At 42.4% G+C, this 21,038-nt stretch overlaps 1 protein-coding gene across 1 annotated transcript in view; it reads left to right on the forward strand.

Moving 5' to 3' along the window:
• Positions 1–21,038, forward strand: part of tenm3 (teneurin transmembrane protein 3) — a 712,909-nt gene that overhangs the window by 237,238 nt on the left and 454,633 nt on the right. The gene's annotated exons all lie outside the window — the stretch shown is intronic.

Raw genomic sequence — 21,038 nt, forward strand, 5'->3', positions numbered from 1 at the left:
GGAGAGAAGCAAAATTGCTTTATCCAATGTTGGTTCATATTTGTGATTTCCAGAGGAAGCTCTGGAGTGGTTGAACAAGCAACTTGAAAGGGTTGAATGAGGCAGTGAGGACAGAATGAGATAAGCTAAATCTTTGAAAATGATTTTTCTATTCATGACGGGCACGGTAGTGTAGCGGTTAGCGTAATGCTATTACAGCGCCAGCGACCCAGGTTCAATTCTGGCCACTGTCTGTAAGGAGTTTGTACGTTCTCCCCGTGTCTGCGTGGGTTTCCTCCGGGTGCTTCGGTTTCCTCCCATATTCCAAAGACGTACAGGTTAGGAAGTTGTGGACATGCTATGTTGGCACCGGAAGCATGGCGACACTTGTGGGCTGCCCCCAGCACATTCTACACAAAAGATGTATTTCACTGTGTGTTTCGACATACATGTGATTAATAAAAATATCTCATCTTAAATGTATTCACCTTTCTATCAAATGGCTTTAGCTCAAAATTCAAGAGTACTTCAAGCTGAGCAACAGTCATAGATTCATGGAGAAAAGACTACAAACATGAAAGAGTGAAAATAAATTTAGATCAGAGCCCTCAAGTTCTTCAAAGAATATAAAGTTGTTCAAAATGGCTGTGTACATTGTAGCACCATTGGATCAGTGGAAATATTCTTCCATTGAAACTTTCATGGTGGTGTGTAAATCAAGACCCTGACAATACAACTAATGTGGTACTAATGGCTGAAGTTTGAGTGGAGAATCTGAGGCTGATCATCTCAGAAGAAAGAAGTTTAAGAGGAAATTTGGCTGAAGTGTACAAGATGACTGGTCTAAATAGCATATGGTCCCATTAGCGGATGGTTTAAGGACCAGACAGCACAGGTTTAATGTTTTGAACAAAAGGTACAAGAGATGAAAGGAAAATCTTTTTTGAACAGGCAGTGGTTATGATTGGGAAGGGTGGTGAATACAGAGTTAATTAAAGATCTCAAAAAGGAATTGGATATCCACTAGATTGAAAATAATTTAGAGGGCTGTGGAGAAAAAGGACTGACAGGATTGCTCTACTGAGACTTTACACAGCTTCAATGGACTGGCAATAACAGTTCTATGATTTTATAAGTGAATATTCAGCACATGTTGTCAAGATCTGGATAGGGCAAGGAGACAATGAAGAAATGCGTTGAAATGTGCTTTTACACCTTTGCTCTTTGGAGAACTGACCCACACCTTTCCAATTTTGCACACATAAATGTCATTACAATATCCTGGCATCAGAATTGTGAACAAGCAGGGATAAGAGACCCTGATTTTCTTGAGTGAAACCAGATAACCACTGTGCGGGTGCCAATGTCTGGAGATTGAAAACTGTAGAATTCCTGTAAAGTTTAATCATCATAAATAACAGTTGGATTTCATTGTAAAGGGACTGCAGGTTTTCTTTTAATTGATAAGAATAAATGGATCAGACAGGAAAGAGGACATGAAATAGAGGATCAACCATTGGGACATAAGAAACAGGAGAACGAACAGGCCAGATAGTACCTCAAGTCACCTCGGTCATTCAATAAGATCATGACTGATTCAATCTTGGCGTCAAAACCAATTTCCCACTCTCCTCACCTCCCTTGTAGTTTAAGTAAATATCAGTCTCTGCCAATATGTCCAATGACTCTGACTGCACAGAGAAAATGCAAACTCCTCACAGACAGCACCGGAGGACAGGATTGAACCCAGGTTGCTGGAGCTGTGAGACATCAACACTACCTGAAGTGCCTCTCTGATGCCCCACCCCTTCCTTAAAGGCTGAACAGCCTTCCTCACATAAAAACACCCGATGATCCACCAATAAGTTTCTTTTACCTCACAGGGTACTCATGATGTAATTAATCTGCAATGTCATATCTTAAGAGTTAAGCATATTAGCTTTGCCTTCATTTTTGTTTTGTTACACCTGTATGTATGGGCTGCCTTTGTCTGCAGCCTCTTGGCTTGTATTATACCAATATACATCTGTTTGTTAATTTCCTAGTAAACCAACAAATTATAATACCTTTACAAAAAAAAGAGCAGAAATTAATTTGGTTTGGCTTTCAACCCAAACATTTTTTTCAAGCAAATGGAAATCACAAGCTTCTAGGGAGAAGAGTTACTGAAGCTGATAGTCGAAGAGTCAGAACATGGATATCAAAGGTCAGGCAGGGAACATATCCAATTTGGTCTCTGTACCTAAATAAACTTAGAGCATGATAAGCCTGAAACTGCAGAATTAAAACCTTTTGTGCACCACTGAAGCTGCCTGCTTTTTCCCACAAGCGATAGATGTAAACCAATCTATTGACCAGAACTCTGGTTTCAAATTGGTCTACTTCAGATAATGCATCAGGTATGTGCGTCTGTGTGTGTGTGCTAAAGCCTGCTCTAGATCAATCAGTGTAAAAATGCTAATAGCCCGTGAGGCTTCAGATTAAATCTTATAGTAAGCTGCTGTTTCAGCTGCTTTTTCAAAAAATGCTCCTGCACTTCTTTCAAAGGATGAGATGAAAAGGACTAAAGAATCTTAAGGACTTTTCAGTGGGACTATGTCAGACACTTAGTGTAACATTCAGCAATCGAAATGGTGTAGTTGGTAAAGGTAAAAGCTGCAAAGGATGCCCTTGTTGTAACCATGTTCTCTTCCCAGTACCTGAATAGAGAAGGTAGGGGGGAAGGGGAGTCCAAATTTACTCAGGGTTATTGAAGCTTCCAATTATTTGTATTAAGGGAGTCACCAGAAACTACTGGGCTTTTCTTTCACTCATTAGTTAATCGAGAATCAGTTTCCTGAAACTTAGCTGTTACCATCGTTACAGCAGAGAAAAATTTAGCCCAATAAATGTATGCTTTATATGACCATCCTTCCTTCATCTCACCCTGTCAGCAAACATATTGACTTGTACCATTAGAAAACAACTCATTAATGCAAAGTTGCCTGCAGTTTGAATATCCTTTTTTTAAAATATTTTGATTCAACTTTAAACTTGTTGCTGGGCAAGCTTAAGGGAATTTACATTGCAATGACAATCTTTCATAGTGCCTTAAAGGTAGGAAACAACCCAAAGTGCTTCACAGGAGCATTAGCAAACAAACCTTGACACCAACCCAATTAAGAAGGGTTTAGCACAGGTAATCAACAGCTTGGGGAGAGAGGTAGGTTTTAAAGAGTGTCTCAAAGGATGGTGAGAGGCAGAAGGGTGCAGGGATTTCCAGAGTTTGTTGCTGAGAGAACAAAAGCCAAAGCCGACGTGAGAAAAATTGGTGTTGTGTAAGAGGCCATAATCAAGTCCAGGACCTCAAGAGATTGTCGATCTGAACTAGATGGCAGAGAGGGGAAAGAGGTGAGACCATGGAGGGGAAAGAAACAAAGAATAACACTTGGATGGTTTCATAACTTGAACACCTACTTAATCAAGATATCACTCCAGTACATCTGCTTCTAAAACCCAGATACTCTTACTTTCACATCAATTTAACATTAAGATTCCAATGAATTCGGGAACTGATGTCAGTGTTTTCGTTATGATTCCTTGAGATCTTAGGTGCTTTATCACATAATTCACCCTTATTTGTTTTCTGCCTTTGCTCTCCATAACTGACCCCTGGTCACACTCATACCATGTGTTGAAGCTGCCAACAGCCCTTCAACCACCAATAGTTTCTCAGAGAGGATGTTGTCTTGTCATGGTAAGGGTAAAAGCCCTCAGTGGCCACATTGAGCTGAGGCTGATCATTCAGAAATTGGGGGAGATACTGTACTCTTCAGATCAATATCAGACATTCAAAGAGAAAAGTGTGCATGGGGGTAGAGTAAACTTACAGGTTAGCTTCCTATGAAGTCATAGCTTCTCTCAGCTCCATCAAAACTACAATACCCACAAATACTCCACAACATTTGTTGATTTCTCATCCTTAAATTGGACGCTGTTGTTTCCCATTGATAAATTGCTGGGATGGTTGAATACTATTGGTGTGTGAGCATCATGTGACTTGAGAAGCAGCCAGGGACATTCAGAGGGGCCTCGCCCTGCTTGAGGTGAGCCATACTTGGGTGTGCAGAAAAAAAAATTAAGCCAGTGGATTGTCTATCGTATTTGAGAATGGAACATCATTTTTATATATAAGGCTGTGAGCCTGTATGTTGCACTTTCATTTACGGGGTGACTACTGAAAACAATCTTTTCACATTGCCAGTATTCCCACTGCTGGTAATCCCCCCTCTCTCCCACCTGGAAATGCAAAGGCAGCAGGCACATTGGATCACCATCACCTGGGGGTTCCCCTCCACATAGTGACTTCGAAACATAACACTGTTTCTTATTTGTTGATGGGTCTATATGGAAGAACACCACCTCAAACAGGGTTGTGAGGGTACCTTCATTACCATAACAAAGCAGCTTAAAAAGTATGCTCAACAGTACCATCTCAAGGAAGAGCGATAAAGGTTGACCTTCCCAATGATGGCTTCATCTCATAGGTTAATAAAAAGAAAATTAAAATGCAGGTTTGCAACCAAGGGATAGTCAACAGCAAGGGGTAGAATAAAAAACCTCATGGACCAGTGCAATGTGAGGTCTTTTTCATCATGAAGTCTCTAATTTATGTCTGATATGGCTTTCAGCAGTTCTCTGGAATCTCAAGTGGTCATTCTTCATGCATGAATGCAAGGTATCACAGCTAAGTCTGATCCGAGCCTCGACTTAGATCCACATGCACCTTTTCAGCAGTTGTAGAGGTGAAGAGAGGAAAACCTATCTTCTCTCCAGCTGCAGAATGTACTGCTCAATTGTATTGCATCCAGTATTGCTCAGAACACATCATATAATGTAGCATTAGGTGACCTATGGTATCAAAAGTCAGACCATGGGACTTCCCCAGTTATCAAAGTCCTGACACCCAAGCTTGAAATGGTTAAATGGATTCCTTTGGTGACTTGAAAAGGTTTGACCAACAGACTGTAGGCTTGAGGAAGGGTATTAAGATGGCACTGAAAGAACAGAGAGCAGTCCTTAAAAGACAAAGGAAGCCATGACAGCAACTGAACCATGTTAGTGTAAACTTAAGAGAAAAATGTTCGAAGGAAAAACAAATCAGCCAGGAGAAACCATCCCAACACACAGACAGAGGTTCAGAAAGGATGCAGTCACAGGGGAAACAAAGGAGAGCTTGTATAAAATTTGAGTGATACAGATTCAAACAGATAAATGCAACATGGGTGATGATACAGTAACACAACAGTGGTCCAGATTCCATGCTTGTCAGTTCAAATCATGAAAAATTATAAAATCGGATTTTAATAAATGGCATAAGTGGTGGGAGTGGATGGAAGGAGCTGGTGTGGAAATAATGATTCATTAAATCTTATTTTATTAATCAATATGCTCCTTCATTGTTGATTGACCTTCAGGTAACTCCAGTTCCACAGTCTGGGATGGGCTGTTAATTCTGTCTGAATGATTGGTCACAAACAAATTTTCTCCCATTATTTTGATGATTGGAACATACAGCTGAGGAAATACCATCTTCATCAGGAACATTAGGTTGTCAATCTAGATTTTTTCCTCATATGCTTTGTCTTTTTCACAGATCAGTTTGCCTCCTTCACGTCCACCTCTACTTGCTCTCTTTTCAGCAGAGATGGGAATTTATATGCAAGTCTCTTAGTGTTAGTGGAGTTAATCAAATAAACTCAATGTGTCTGAATGGGGGAAGTAGCTGTGTACTAGTACCGATATACATTCAGGGAACTTGGTAACTGAAGTGTTTCATGTCATGCAGAATTGTTGAATTGTTTGCCATGATTATTCATTTTGTGTATTACATATTTTGTTTGATGAAATAAAGGACTTACATATGTGTTCTTTATATGTATGTGTTCTCTATGGATCCTTAACACCTAAAAGAGTATAAGATATGAGACACAAGGAGCTCAAAATAAGGTCTTAGCTCTTTATTCAAGGGCTTCTCACAGGTTGCCTTTTCAGAACTTTATATTAGCATCAGCAGAGCCGAGAGAGCAGTTAGTTACATTCTTGAACTCCAAAGAAAGTAAGAAGCTTTAAAGTAACAATTGTTTTTCACAACTAATGTTTTGTGAACTACAGATAATGGCTTTCACATTCTCAGGATTCCTCACAGTGTTTTCCAGCCAATTTGGTACTCTCGATACAGTAATACAGGTGAACCTAACTGTCACTTTGCACATGTCGTACACACAGCGTTGAGTTGTGTGAACAGATTATTGAATGGAAATTAGGTTGTGCCTTTAACTACCTTGGAATGCACAAGCATGATACGATCGTATTGCAAGGTTTAAACTAGATTCTAGTATGTACAGGCTAACTGCAGCTGCCTATAGGTCTGCTGCAAGATTAATTTCTGGCTGGCTCTGGGATCTCTGTAATGGTGGCAAGTTGATGGCATTCACTCTAGCAAGACCTGAACAGGTTAGCCAAGCCCTTCCTATTTGAAAGGGCAGGCCCACTTTTAAGATAGATATCAGGCCTTTCAAAAGCAAAACAGATAGATGCAAACATGAAATATTCCTAGCACCATCTGCTTTTACTGAAGTAGTGTCCTGGGTGGCCGAGAAAAGACAAAAGAGTAATGGTTGTAGGCATTGTACAATTAAGAGAGCAAGCAGACATTTCTATGGTGGCAGCAATAATTCTGGCGTGATATGTTGTCTCCCTAATGCCAGAGTTAAGGATGGCACTGATTGACTGCAGAAAATTCTGGAGCTAAGACCATAAGATCATAAGACATGGGAGCAGAATTAGGCCATTCAGCCCTTCGAGTCTGCTCTGCCATTCAATAATGGCTGATTTATTTTTCCCTCTCAACCTCATTCTCCTGCCTTCTCCCCATAACCATTGACACCCTTACTAATCAAGAACCTATCAACCTCCGGTTTAAATATACCCAATGACTTGGCCTTCACAACGAATTCCACAGATTCACCACCCCCTGGCTGAAGAAATTCCTCCTCATCTCAGTTCTAAAGGGACATCCTTTTATTCTGTGCCCTCTGGTCCTAAACTCTCCCACTACTGGAAACATCCTCTCCATGTCTTCTCTATCCAGGCTTTTCATTTGGGGGATAAACAGCCAAAAATGGGAGATTGGTGGATAAACAGCCAAAAATCATGGTTCACATTGGTACCAATGATATAGGTTGATAAAGGGAGAAGGTCCTGTTGGCAGATTTTCAGGAGTTTGGCAAATAAATTAAGAATCAGGACCCAAGAGGCAGTAATCCCTGGATTAATCGCAGTGCCAGAATCCAGTGAGTAGAGAAATTGGAGGATGGTGCAGATAAATGCACAGCTCAAGAGAGGCTGCAGGAGGGAGGGATGTAGATTCCTGAGGCATTGGAACCACGGCTGGGGTATAGGTTGGATAGGTTGCACCTCAGCAGAGCTGTGACCAAGATGTTTCACCAGTGATGTGGGGAGAGGTTTAGACTAATTTGTCAAGGGGTAGGCACAAGAAAGTGGCATTAAGCAGGAAAAAAAAGGTGAAGGTGGAATTGGGAGAGGTTAATAGTACCAGAATAAGTTATAGAACTTGGTGCAGCTATACAAAACTTTGGTTAGGCCGCACTTGGAGCATTGTGTGCAATTCTGGTCGCCGCATTAGAAGAAGGATGTGGAAGCTTGGGAAAGGGTGCAGAAGAGGTTTACCAGGGATCGTGCCTGGATTAGAGGGCCTGAGCTATGAGGAGAGGTTGGACAAACTTTGGGTTGTTTTCTCTGGAGTGTCGGAGGCTGAGGGGAGACGTGATGGAAGTTCATAAGATTATGAGAGGCATAGGTAGGGTGGACAGTCAGAATCTTTCTCCCAGGATGGAAATGTCAAGTACTAGAGGACATGCATTCAAGGTGAGAGGGGGTAAGTTTAAAGGAAATGTGTGGGGCAGGTGCTTTACACAGAGAGTGGTAGATGCCTGGTCCAGGCTGCTGAGGGGAGCGGAGGAAGCAGATACAAGGGTGTTTAAGAGGCTGTTAGATAGTGAATGGAGAGATATGTATCATGTACAGGCATAAGAGATTTAGTTTAATTCGGCATCATGTTCGGCACAGATATTGTGGGCTGAAGGGCCTGTTCCTTCTACAGTACTGTTCTATGTTCTAAAATCTTGTTAGACAGAACCAGACTAACAGAGAATACATGATGGTCTAACATAAGTTCACAATGCTTGTATAAAAATGCAAAAAGCGTATTGAACAAGGTTGGTGAGTTGCAGATGCAATTGGCCCGTGGCAATAACAGAGACCTGGATGATAAAGGACAGGATTGCATTCCAAATAAGGTTCAGGAAAGAAAAACAAGCGAGGGAATGGCAGTATTGATTAAGGGGAATGTTCCAGCTCTGAGGGAGAGAGGGTGTCCTGGAATGATCGAAATTAAGAAAGAGTAAAGGTATGATTGCACTCCTGAGACTCTTCTGATGTAGGTGGCCAACTAGTGGGAAGACTCAGAGGCCAAATGAAGGAATTCGGAGGCAGAGGGCATGAGGTACTAAATAAGTTTTTTTACAGTCTTCACTAAGAAAGAAACTCTGGCTGGAGTGTCAGTGAAGAAGACGCAGTTGAGATTGTGGATTGAGTCTTGGGGGAATCGAGAACAAGGGCCTTCAACGTAGTCTTGAATTTACATTATTCTCATACTTCCTTATGATATAGATGAAGGCCCTTTGGCCCATTAATTGGGTCCTAGAACATTCAGATCCCCCACCTATTTCACTGTAACCTAGTCAATTTCACATGCCCTTTAACTCCCCGCCTATTGGGCAGGCACGGTAGTGTAGCGGTTAGTGTAATGCTATTACAGTGCCAGTGACCCGGGTTCAATTCTGCCGCCATCTGGAAGGAGTTTGTACGTTCTCCCCGTGTCTGCGTGGGTTTCCTCCCACATTCCAAAGACGTACGAATTAGGAAGTTGTGGGCATGCTATGTTGGCACCGGAAGCGTGGCGACACTTGCAGGCTGCCCCCAGAACACTCTACGCAAAAGATGCACTTCACTGCATGTTTCGATGTACATGTGATTAATGAAGATATCTTATCTTACCTGCACTAATTGAGCCGTCAATTAGTGCAGGTAAATCTTTAGGATGAGGGAGAAAACCAGTGTATCCAGGGGAAACCCACGCATTCATAATGAGAACATGCAATCTCCACAGTGGCAGCTCCGGATGTCAGGATTGAATCCAGGTCTAACTGCTGCTCCACTGTGTCCTCCCAGTTACTTGTAAATCCAACAGGAAATTCAAGTGAACTTCTCAGCCCACAGCGTGATTAGAATATGGAGCTGACTACCACATTGAGCTGAATAGAATAAAGGGAAGCTGGATAGGTTTGTGAAAAGAGAGCAATGGAAGGATAGGTGTTGAGGTGAAATAGTGCTGGGGGGAAGAACAGACCAGTTAAGTCAAGCAGCCTGTTTTTGTCCTATAATTTGTATGCATTTCTGCGCAAAACAGATCAGCTTTTCCTGAATAAAGCTCAATGATCCATTCAGAAAACAAGTCATTTTACCACCTTTCTCCCCACTGGATTTCCATCCACTCTTTATCAGGCAGAACAGGGGATTAGCAGTTAGAAGCCACATCCTGTCAGTGCTTTTCTCCTACACCTTCACGGCCTAACACCTACCTTTTCTAAAGAGGTAACAAAAAAATAAACCTAGCAATGAAAAGCAAGAATATCTCCTTTTTTCTTTTGGTCAGTGGGGTATTTGAGACAAGGAGAAATCTGTCGTCAAGCCAGTTATTCACAGGCATGCACCCAGCTCTAGTTTCTGTCTTCCCGGTGTGGAGAGCACACATGCCCTCCCAGTAAGCAGACACTTCCAAAAATTTCAGGTACAGGTTAGCAGCACCCAAGTGCTTCTAGGCTTTGACCAGCTAAATCCAAGTGGCTAACCAAAGCAAAGCACTGAGAAGCTGCTTGCTGATGTCCAGCTGTGACTCTTCTCCTCAATTTTTTGCCAGGTAAGTGTCAAATAAATGCAGAAAGAAGTGGTTAATTGCTTTGAGTCAAGGTAGAGCTTACTCCCTCTCAGTGGAATGGGGTCCCAGTGGCTGAATGGCCTGTTCCTTTCCTGCAGGAATACGTAAGACGTGATACCATAGAGCTCCAGTTATATGAGGCTGTGGTTTACAAGCTGTTATACTGTACTTGTATTGAATTCACTCAGATCACAACACAAACAATCTGCTGAAGAAACTCAGCGGGCTGAACAGCATCTGTGGGGGGGATTGTCGACATTTCGGATCGAAAGTTTGTCGCTCCAGATTCCAGCATCTGCAGTCTCTTGCGTCTTCACTCATATAACACGCCTTTTCTGCTAATTTAACAGAAATGCAAAGGTGAATTTACAATCGCAAAGGGAGAAATTTGATTTAAGCACATTCGGGGTTTGGATGGCAGCTGTGGTTCCACTTCTTGTTTTCCATCTCAGTGAAAATGTCAAGAGGCAGGACAAGTTGCAGGACATATTCCTACTCAGAATCAGCAAAAGAAGAAGTGTTTTCACCGTGAAATGTTTAACTTGTTTCCCTCTGCATTGATACTTCCTGACCTGCAGGGTGTTCCCAGCATTTTCTGTTTTTATTTCAGATTTCTAGAATCTGCAGTTTTTTATGATTTTCAACACAGGAATTGTTCAGAGAGCCTTTTGTACCATCCAGCACTCTGAATGATCTCCTCCCTTGCCTGTGCTTGCTTTTCCCCTGCTCTCACTCTCCATCTGCTGCCAGCTAGTGTATCAAAGGAGCAAGTGGATAACACTGCCTTTTTTTGAACTTTCCTATCACAAGGCCACCAGCCCTCCACACATCTGCCATGCCATGCCAGGTTTCAATGATCCACCGCATTGCAAATAAACCATGCATTCACAGCAAGAGAATGCAAACTCCACACCAGCAGCACCGGCTATCAGGATTGAACCCAGGTCTCCGGAGCTGTGAGGCATTAGCACTAACTGCTATACCACTGTGTCTTCCCAGTCGCTCCATAAATCCAACAGGAAATTCATGTGAACTCCTTAACCCAAAGTGTGATGTGAATGTAGAGCTAACTGCCACATGGACTTGTTGAGGTGAATAGAATAAAGGGAAGCTAGATAAGTCTGTGAAGAGACAGTAATGGAAGGATAGGTGGTGACATGAAGTGGAGTTGTGATGAAGTGACAAAGGGCAAATGGAAGAGGCTGAAAGTCAGCTGATGTTGCTCTCACATTGGAGTCATGAGGCTTCTGGTTCACGACCCATCTCAAAGCACAGAAACAGGCCCTTTGGCCCAACTGGTCGTTGCCAACCAAATGTCTATCCAAGCCAGTCCCATTTGCCCGGGTATGGCACGTGTCCCTCTAAACCCTTTCTATGAATGTACCTGTCCAACCGTCTTTTAAAAGTTATTATTGTACCTGCCTCAACCACTTTCTCTGGCAGCTCATTCCATACATGTACCACCCTCTGATTGCCCCTCAAATTCCTATTAAATCTTTCCCCTTTCACCTTAAACCTTTGCCCTCTAGTTCTTGATTCTCCAACACCGGGAAAAGACTGAGTGCATTCACCCTATCTATGCCCCTCACGATTTTATACACCTCTATAAGGTCACCCCTCAGTCTCCTACACTCTAAGGAAAACAATCCTACCCTGTCCAACCTCTCCCAATAACTCAGTCCCTTGTATCCTGGCAACATCCTTGTAAATCTTTTCTGCACTCTTTCCACATCTTGAGCAAGTAAATGGTTGTACGACGTGGAAAAATCCCTCTATATTCAGTGAATAATTGGAATTCCTGCTCATTTTTCTTTCCCTAACCCTGAGGGCAGGTCTTCAATACCCTGGGCTCCTTTTGTGATCACTGTTGGTCATCTAGCTGAAACAAAAATGGAGAATATGGGGAAAAGGTCAGCATGTCAGGGAGCATCTGGGTGCAAAGAACAGAATGAAAGGTTGATGACCTTTATAGGAACTTGAAGATGGTAGAGAGTGAAAATGAAAATTAAAAGAAAATTGCAAATGCTGGAAACCTGAAATTTAAGCTACCTCAATGCACTGTGTAATGAATTGATCTGTACGAACGGTATGCAAGACATGTTTTTCACTGTACCTCGGTACAATTGACAATAATAAACCGATACCAATAAGCAGAAAATGCTGGAACCACACAGCAGAGCAGGCAGCCTCTGTGGAAAGAGAAACAGAGTTAATGTTTCAGGTCAAATCCAGCGCTGGAGGAAAAGACAAGGGAAGAAGGAAGGTGAGGAATGGGTAGATGAGGAAAGAACCAAGATTCTATTGTGTGTGGTTCTCATTGCTACATTTTAAAAGGATGTGGCTGGACTGGTGACAGCACAGAGAAGATTCACCAGAATGTTGTCTAGATTGGAGGCCTTTAGTTGTGGGGAGAGATTGGATGGGCTAGGTTGGTTTTCCCTGGAGCGAAGGGGGCTGAGGGGTGAGCTGATAGAGGTGCAGAAAATTATAAGAGGCATAGACAGGGTAGATAGTCAAAGTCTTTCTTCCATGGTCAGGGTATCAAAAACAGGAGAGAGAGGACGTTTTAAAGGAGATTTGAGGGGTAAGTTTTTTTTTACCCAGTAAGTGGCTGATGTCTGGAACTCAGATCAATCACTACATTTAAAAGACATTTAGATAGGCACTTAAATGGGCAGGGATACAGACCTAGAGCAGGAAGATAGAATTTGTGTAGCCAGGGAAAAAGGTCGGCATGGACGCGATGGACCAAAGGGCCTTCTTCTGTGCTGTACATCTCCATGACTCTACAAGATCTGCAATAGATTAACAGACAAAATGACTGATGTCCTGAGGCAGAGAAGTGGTGTAGGGATAACAATGAAGCAAAATGGAGGCTAACAGTTTGGCAGATCCTCCTTCGCACCAAACCTTTGATCATCAGTTCTAGATTTCCGTAATATTTCCTGAAATGCATCAGATTTTGTTTGGTAATGTTCCAACAGGGTCCCTAGGTGTGCTTAGCTTCTTAAACTGGAGTTGTTGCCTTTGGACAGGGAAGCATGGAACATCTGTGAAAGAAGGTATGGCACCTGTGGTGGGACAAGTCTGAGGGGCCGAGGGGCCTAGTCCTGCTCCTAATTTGTATGTTCCTACATTTGTAATTGACTCCACTCTCCTGCCTTGAGGCATATCCTTTGAATCCTTAAGTGTACAAGATTATCTTGATCTTGTCTGGTCTTTCAGAGAATTCCAAAAGTTCACAGACCTCCGTGTGTAAAAATTTCTCCTCATCTCAGTCCGAACTGACCAACCCCTTATCCTATTTCAAGAAAGCCAAGCTGGATGAAACAATCCCTCAGTATCCACTTTGTCAGTTCTTTGAAAGATTTTATGCCTTTTGAAGTGACCAGTGAGTTGGAACTTTGCACTTGTGGATGTCAGAGGCAGAAAAGAGTAAAATGAAGGCATGTTGACTGTGGTTAAAAAGTAGCTGAGTCGCTCCTACATCTCAACAACGATCAGATTGTAAGATACTCAAAGTCTGAAATCATTTGTGTGACTTTGTTCTGGATGGTGATGAGGAAATCAGATTAAAATGACAAATGTTAAAGATATAAACCATATTAACTTTTGTCCCAAAGAATGGCACAGTGGTCCTGCGAGTACAGCTGCTGCCTCACGGCTCCAGTGACCTGGATTTAGTCCTGATCTCTGTGTGGGGTTTGCTCCCTGTGTCCGTGTGGATTCCCCTGGATGCTCTGGTTTCCTCTCACATCCCAAGGATGTGCGAGTTGGTAGGTTAATTGGCCAGTGTAAATTACCCGTTTGCAGGTGAATAGTAGAATTTGGAGAGTATTGAGGGAAATGTTGGGCAAATGAAATGGGATCAGTGTAGGATTAGTGTAAATGAATGCTCGATGTTTGCCGTGGATTCAATGGAGCAAAGTGCCTGATTCTATGACCTCCATTACCTATGACCTAACAAACCCAGTTTCAATACTTAAAAGACCTTCTCCCCATTGCAGGGATAGAGTCTTCATATTAAACACATCCATTGTGTGGGCCTGACCTTTGCTCCCAGAGGTGAGAAAAGGTAGGGTTGCCCCTTTAACAGTGCAGATTTGTAAATCCTCCAAGTAGGTAATTTTCTCCAACAAATAGAATGAACGTAACAGAGGGCTGGATTTTTAATTTAAAATATTCATACAACCTTTCAAAAGACTTATGTAAACCCAGGAGGGCTGCAATAAACTATAATAAGAAGAAAAGAAAGCACTTAATTTGGAAACAGTTTTTTTTGGTTAAAAAAAATTCTATTTACAATAATATACAATTGGTAATGTAATGTGAATTATAATTTAATGTGAAATTATTTTTGTAGCAAGCATCTAGGCAACTTTTCATGTAGAAAAGTGGTTGATGCAACAGTTTAACACAACGCTGCAGGCTATAGTACCTTTCAATTACCTGTTCTTCTCTTAATGCTTTGTGAAGGGAACAATTACTGTAGTTAAGAACCTGCTCTTGGTAGCACAATACCTGTGACCGTAACCCGATGCAAGGAACATTGTTCATTTGAAAGGATTTCAGAGCACCCCACACTGAGCTCTTTCACTCTGGGTTTTGTCTGTCCCTGAAGGATGAACTTAATGGTTGCAAGTGGAAAGCTTAAGTGGTTCAGGATTGAATATCCCTTCTCCAGCAGCTGCCTGGCAGGTCAGTTAGTTGATGAGCAAATGGCAACTTGCTGCATATATTCACGGTTCTTGGGTTGAAATGATCATTAGTCAGGCTCATCTGAGCAGTGAGAGGGAGACACTGATGGTTTCCAACGGGCAGCTAGATATTAGGCTTTATCATTATGACTGATGGTGGATCTGGACTCCAATTCACACAAAGCTATTATTCCCCAAGTGTCAACTTCCAGTTGAATTCATTCTAGAGAAGTCGCTGACGAGGAAATTTTCAGTTGAATGTCTTTTATTTTGTCACTTGCTTCAGTCAAGTGCTGTTGGCTATCCTCTGATACCCATGGAAAGGCATATGGGTAATAGGAGGTATTTCCTTTCTTACTGCTTGTTTCTCTTCCCCAAGGTCAGCTCAGCACCTGACAGAGTTTCTGGGTGCATTTGGTCACCAAACAACCTGTCAAGTGCTTAAGCAGATGAAGGAGACTTGAGGGTCAGGTTAGAAACACAGACAGTGAAACTGGTAGAAGGAACCTCCTGAACACAGTGCATTAGCTGTTTGAGTGTCAGAATGTTGGACCTAGTCAGACCACTGTGAAGTTAATGGAGACATAAGAACATATAAAATAAAAGCAGTCTCAGCATCTAGCCCATCAAGCCTTTCAGAATCTTATGTGTTTCAATTTGTTCACCTCTCATTCATCTTATTTCCAAGGAGGTAAAGGCCTAATCTGCTCAACTTTTTCTCATAAGGCAATGCCTTCATCCCTGGAATCAACCTGGTGGACCTTTTAACTTCCTCCAGTGGAAGTATAATCCTCCTTAACTGAAGAGTTTGTAGTATTCTACTGTGGTCCCACTGTCAGATTCCTGTGGTAGCTGCTGCATAATGGGCTCCCAACATTAAATTAAATCACACACAGACCTCTTCCACACTGGGGAAGCAAGTCATCTCCTGACCCAAAGGATTGCCTAAGCAGATTAGAATTGTTGCAGAGTTTCTGGGTTTTAAATCAGTTTTGGGATGCTTTCTTAGTTGAAGGATTAAAGGGGTGATGAGAATCTTTTAAATCCAGATTATGGAAGGAGTTTGGAAGTCACTACCTGAAACAGCAGTCAAGGCAAAAAATGTTCATCACATTTAAAAGGCACTTGGACGTGTATTTGATCTAGTGCCAAGGGAGTGCTGTACTGTCAGAGGTATCATCACGGTAGTGTAGAGGTTAGCGTAACGCTATTACAGCGCCAGCGACCCGAGTTCAATTCCGGCCACTGCCTGTAAGGAGTTTATACGTTCTCCCTGTGTCTGCGTGGGTTTCCTCCAGGTGCTCCGGTTTCCTCCCACATTTCAAAGACATACAAGTTAGGAAGTTGTGGACATGCTATGTTGGCGCCGGAAGCATGGCGACACTTGCGGGCTGCCCCCAGAACACTCTACGCAAAAAAAGATGCATTTCACTGTGTGTTTCGATGTACATGTGGCTAATAAAGATATCTTATTTTATTTTGCCTTATCTTATCTTAAACTGGGGCTCTGTCCAGTCTCTGGGCTAAACACAAATGATCTCTCAGAATAATTTCGTAGAGCAGCAGAGTGAACCCTTGGTATAATAACAAAATTACTGAGAATACTCAGCAGGTCAGGCAGCTGCCATGGAGAGAGAAATTGAGTTAACATTTGGCATTGGTATTGGTTTACTATTGTCACATGTACCGAGATACAGTGAAAAGCTTTTGTTTTGCTTGCCATCCAGACAGATAATGCCATATGTAATTACATTGAGGTAGTCAAAAGAAAACAAGAATGCAGAATATGGTGTTGCACTTACAGAGGTAGTGTAGTGCAGGTAGACAAATAAAGTGCAAGTTCATAATGAGGTAGACTGGGAGATCCAGAGTTCATCTTTTAGCTGATGAGAGGTCTATTCAAGAGTTTGATAACAGTGGGATAGAATCTTCCTTGAGTCTGGTCGTTCATGCTCTTAAGCTTTTGTATCTTCTGTCCAATGGGAGAAGGGCAAAGAAAGAATGACTGGGCTACTTTCCCAAGGTAGTGCAAGTGCAAGGTGTTGCATTTTGGGAAGACACATCAGGGTAGGACTTCCACAGTGAACAGTAGGGCCCTGGGGAGTGTTGCAGAACAGAGGGACCTAGGAGTACAAGTACATAGTTCCCTGAAAGTGGTGTCACAGGTGAACAGGGTGGTGAAGAAGGCTTATGGCACACTGGCCTTCAGTCAGAGCATTGGGAAGTTGGAATGTTATGTTGCAGTTGTACAAGATGTTGGTGAGCCTGCCTTTGGAAATATTTTGTTTAGTTTTAGTCATCCTGCTATAGGAAAAATGCCATTAAGCTAGAAAGGGTTCAGAGGAGAGTTAAAGTATATTGCCAGGACTCAAGAGAGTGAGTTATGGAGAGAGGTTGAGCAGGCTGGGACTTTATTCTTTGGGGCATAGGAGAGTGAGAGGTGATATTATGGAGGTATATAAAATCATGAAGGGCATAGATAGGGTGGATGCACACAGAGTTTTTCCCAGGGCTGGGGAATCAAGAACTAGAGGACATAGGTTTAAGGTGAGAGAGGAGAGACTGAAGAGGAACTTGAGGGACAACTTTTTTACCCAGAGGGTGGTCCTTATATGGAATAAGCTGCCAGATGAAGTGGTTGAGGCAGGTACAATAACAAAATTTAACAGGCACTTGGACAGGTACATGGATTGAGAGGGATATGAGCCAAACATGGGAAAATGGGACTAGTTTAGGTGGGAATCTGGGTCAGCATGGACAAGTTGGGCCCAAGGGCCTGTTTCTGTGCTGTATGACTCTGTAATTTTCAGAGTTTTGACCCAGCATCAGTGAAGGAATACAGATACATGTTCCAAATCTGGATGATGTGTGATTTGAGGAGAATTTACAGGTGTTGAGAGACTTCCATGCATCTATTGTCCCTGTTCTTTTGGGTGGAAAGATTCCCTTTGGCCTGTGCACAGTGGCTTTCCCTGCAGCATAGATTGCTATGATTCTCTCCCTGGCATATTGTTTATATTCAGAATCTGGTGGCAGTTGAGATCATCTGTGCTGTATTTCTGCAGCATCTTTTCAGACGTTTTCAAGGCCAATGAATATTTGAGTGCTGGTTTAATGCCCAATGTGCAGAAATCTACAAAGCAAGAGCAAGAAAGAGAGGGATTGGTCAGGGATGATTGATGACCTGTTAAACTTGAGAGGTAGGAGCAGCTATGGGGCCACTTGAGTTCACTCTGCCATTCAACTGATTGTAGCTGATTTTTTACCTCATGTTGACTGTGTTGGCTGATCCCCATTTCGGCTCAAGCTCTTTTAAGGCAAAAACATCAATTTCAACCTTCTATATACTCAGCAACGGAGAATTCTACGTTCTCCCGTGTCTGCGTGGGTTTCCTCCAGGTGCTCCAGGTTCCTCCCACATTCCAAAAAAAGACGTACGGGTTAGGAAGTTGTGGGCGTGCTGTGTTGGCGCCAGAAGCATGGTGACACTTGCGGGCTGCCCCCAGAACACCTTACACAAAAGGTGCATTTCACTGTGTGTTTCGATGTACATGTGACTAACAAAGATATCTTATCTCTGAAAGATGAATGTTCTCTTCATCCCAGTCCTATATGGCCAAGGTTTTATCCTGAGGTTTTGCCCCTGGTTCTAGATTTCCAGCCAGCAAAATCAGATCCAGCTTCACTGTCAAAATCTCTTAGATTTTTATGTATCTTAAGAACAGCATCTCATGTTTATCTAAATTCTATAGCTTCTGGACCCATCTGATCATGCTGTCTGACTCTCTGACTTTTGACCCTAGGAGAATTTCACATAGGTCTGTTAGATCTCGCATTAGTCACCATGCTTTTGTCTCCACTTTAGTTCACTCAGATTCAATGCTGCCAGGGTTCTTCTCACTTGCCTCCCAGGATTAATCCTCAACAAATTTCTTACTGATTGAAAATGATGCATGTATGTCTATTCCCATAAGAGATATCACACTATCTTTCATCCTTTTGATCTACTTAGGCTACCAATTTAAAGTTTCAATCTTTCCACATCAGCAATCTCTACAAATCTAATGTTGTACTCTTTATTCTCTCAGACCTAGTGCTGACTATGTCTCACCCTCCCACTGTTTATCCAGTGATGATGGAGCTTGTAGCTGCTTAAGCATTCTCTACAGTTTAAGCATTCTCTACAAAGGCCTCCTCTCTCCAAATCTCTCTCTCCTGATGACCCAACTTCTGGCCACCCCTCAGATTTTATTCCCTTATGCATTGAAGTTTTGTTTTGCACAGCAAGTCCCTATAAAACACCTTATGACATTTTGTACATTGAAGACACAATATTTTAAATTAAATTTTATTATTTACACCGTGGTAACAGGCTCTTCTGGCCCAACGAGTCCGCGCCGCCCATTTTAAACCCATATTAACCTACCCGTACGTCTTTAGACTGTGGGAGGAAACCGGAGCACCTGGAGGAAACCCACGCAGACACGGGAGAACATACAAACTCCTTACAGACAGCGACGGGAATCGAACCCCGTCACTGGCGCTGTAATAGCATTGCGCTAACCACTACACTACCGTGCCGCCCAAGTACAAGTTGGTGTTGTTTGAAGCCTTTGAAATTATTCCTAAACATTGGGTGTTGAGTGCTCAACAACATAATTCACTGTATGTCTGGACTGGTACAAGATAGTCAAATCTCAGATGTTATAATAAGGTAGGCTCTCTCAACCCAGAGGTAAAGTTGGGGTTTGGAAAGAAAGTACTCTGTCTGGGGGAGAGAGGAATTAGGAAGTGATAGTGGGTGAGAGCAGTTAAAGGCTCTGAGTACAGGGTAATCAGCGACAGGTATTAGACTTGTCGAGATTGCTGATGTGGAAAGATTGAACATTTAAACTGGTAGCTTAAGTAGATCAGAAGATTGAAAGAGTGTGATATCTGTTATGGGAATAGATACACATGAAGTCATGCATGTGCGGGTCTTTCTGGAGGTTTAGCTGGAAAACTGAAGGTAGAATCAGGTCATAAATGAAGTGAGTGATATTGCTATAAGAGGGCATTTAGTTGTTATTTGGATGGCTCTTGGAAGAAATCAGAATAATTTTCATCATGGCTGAAATGAAGATTTTACAATTTTCTTCAGAAGATGGCCACCTACAAAATGTATATGCATGGGGTAAAGAACTTGAAAGACTTCACTATATCTCATTTCTCTGTAACATCTCAAGGTATTTCATGTATAATTAATTATGCTGCAATGCAGTCACTGTTGTTATGCCTGCAAGAGCAGTTAGTTTGCCCACTGCAGGATGTGTCTCTTGGCATCTGCTCATGTGGTACATACCCATGTTATAATATTTATCTTATGATGGCCAAGTTAAGCTGATTAACAGACGGCTAGTCCTTAGAGAAGCAGTGGCTGTCAGCCACTTGGCCCTCAGCAAGTTTTGAACCTCCGTACATGCTCAGAATCCAAGATGGGCTGGAGGTCAGGTGCAAACCCAAAGGGATGATGCTGAGGCATAGTCACTACTCCAAGCCCACCTTGCCCCATGATACAGTAGATCAGCTTGTCCGGTCCTTTGCAGTCAGAGGAAGTCCAAGTGTGCAGGCAGCATGAATGGCACATCTAGTCAGTGGATCTGGCCCATTATTTGAGTGCCATGTGTCTGAGTACCTCTGCTCACAGATTTGCTCCAACAGCTGAAGTGCAAGGGTTATAAGAGCCAAAGACTTCCTGTGAGCAGATGAAGAGTGTAAACTGAAGGCAGGAATAACTGGGCACTCCACCTCATCACCTCCCTGGTGTTCCTGTTCACAGGGTTGGGGCTGAAGCATGCTGCTGACTTTTTGTCTGGAGTTGGGGTTATTTGGATTCAGGTTAGACTTGGGATTGGAACAGAAGCTTGGATGGACGTAGGGAACACTGGATCTTCTTTATCTGGGTCTTATTTTCCAATCCCTTCATCACGTTTTGTTCAGGAGGCATTGCTGGGAACAAGCTGCTTTCTCTTGTCTCTGACAATAATTTGGATTGACATCCTTCCATCGTCTCTTTCTGTAAGTACTTCTTTCCACAGGCTATTCTGTTGGAAGAGTACTTAAGGAAATATTACTAGAATAAACTGTGAAACTACATTTTTGACTGTATTCTCTGTGAATAATAGTCTGTTAATTGTTCATCTGATCCTTATCACCTAGAAGATTATGCTGCCATAGAAATGAACAAAGAGACATTGCAGCTTATAATAGGCATTTAAAAAGCCATTTCCACTTTTGGATCTCAGTTCTTCATATAGTAAACC

This window comes from Pristis pectinata, chromosome 7, assembly GCF_009764475.1.
Source record: "Pristis pectinata isolate sPriPec2 chromosome 7, sPriPec2.1.pri, whole genome shotgun sequence".
Classification (NCBI taxonomy): Eukaryota; Metazoa; Chordata; class Chondrichthyes; order Rhinopristiformes; family Pristidae; genus Pristis; species Pristis pectinata.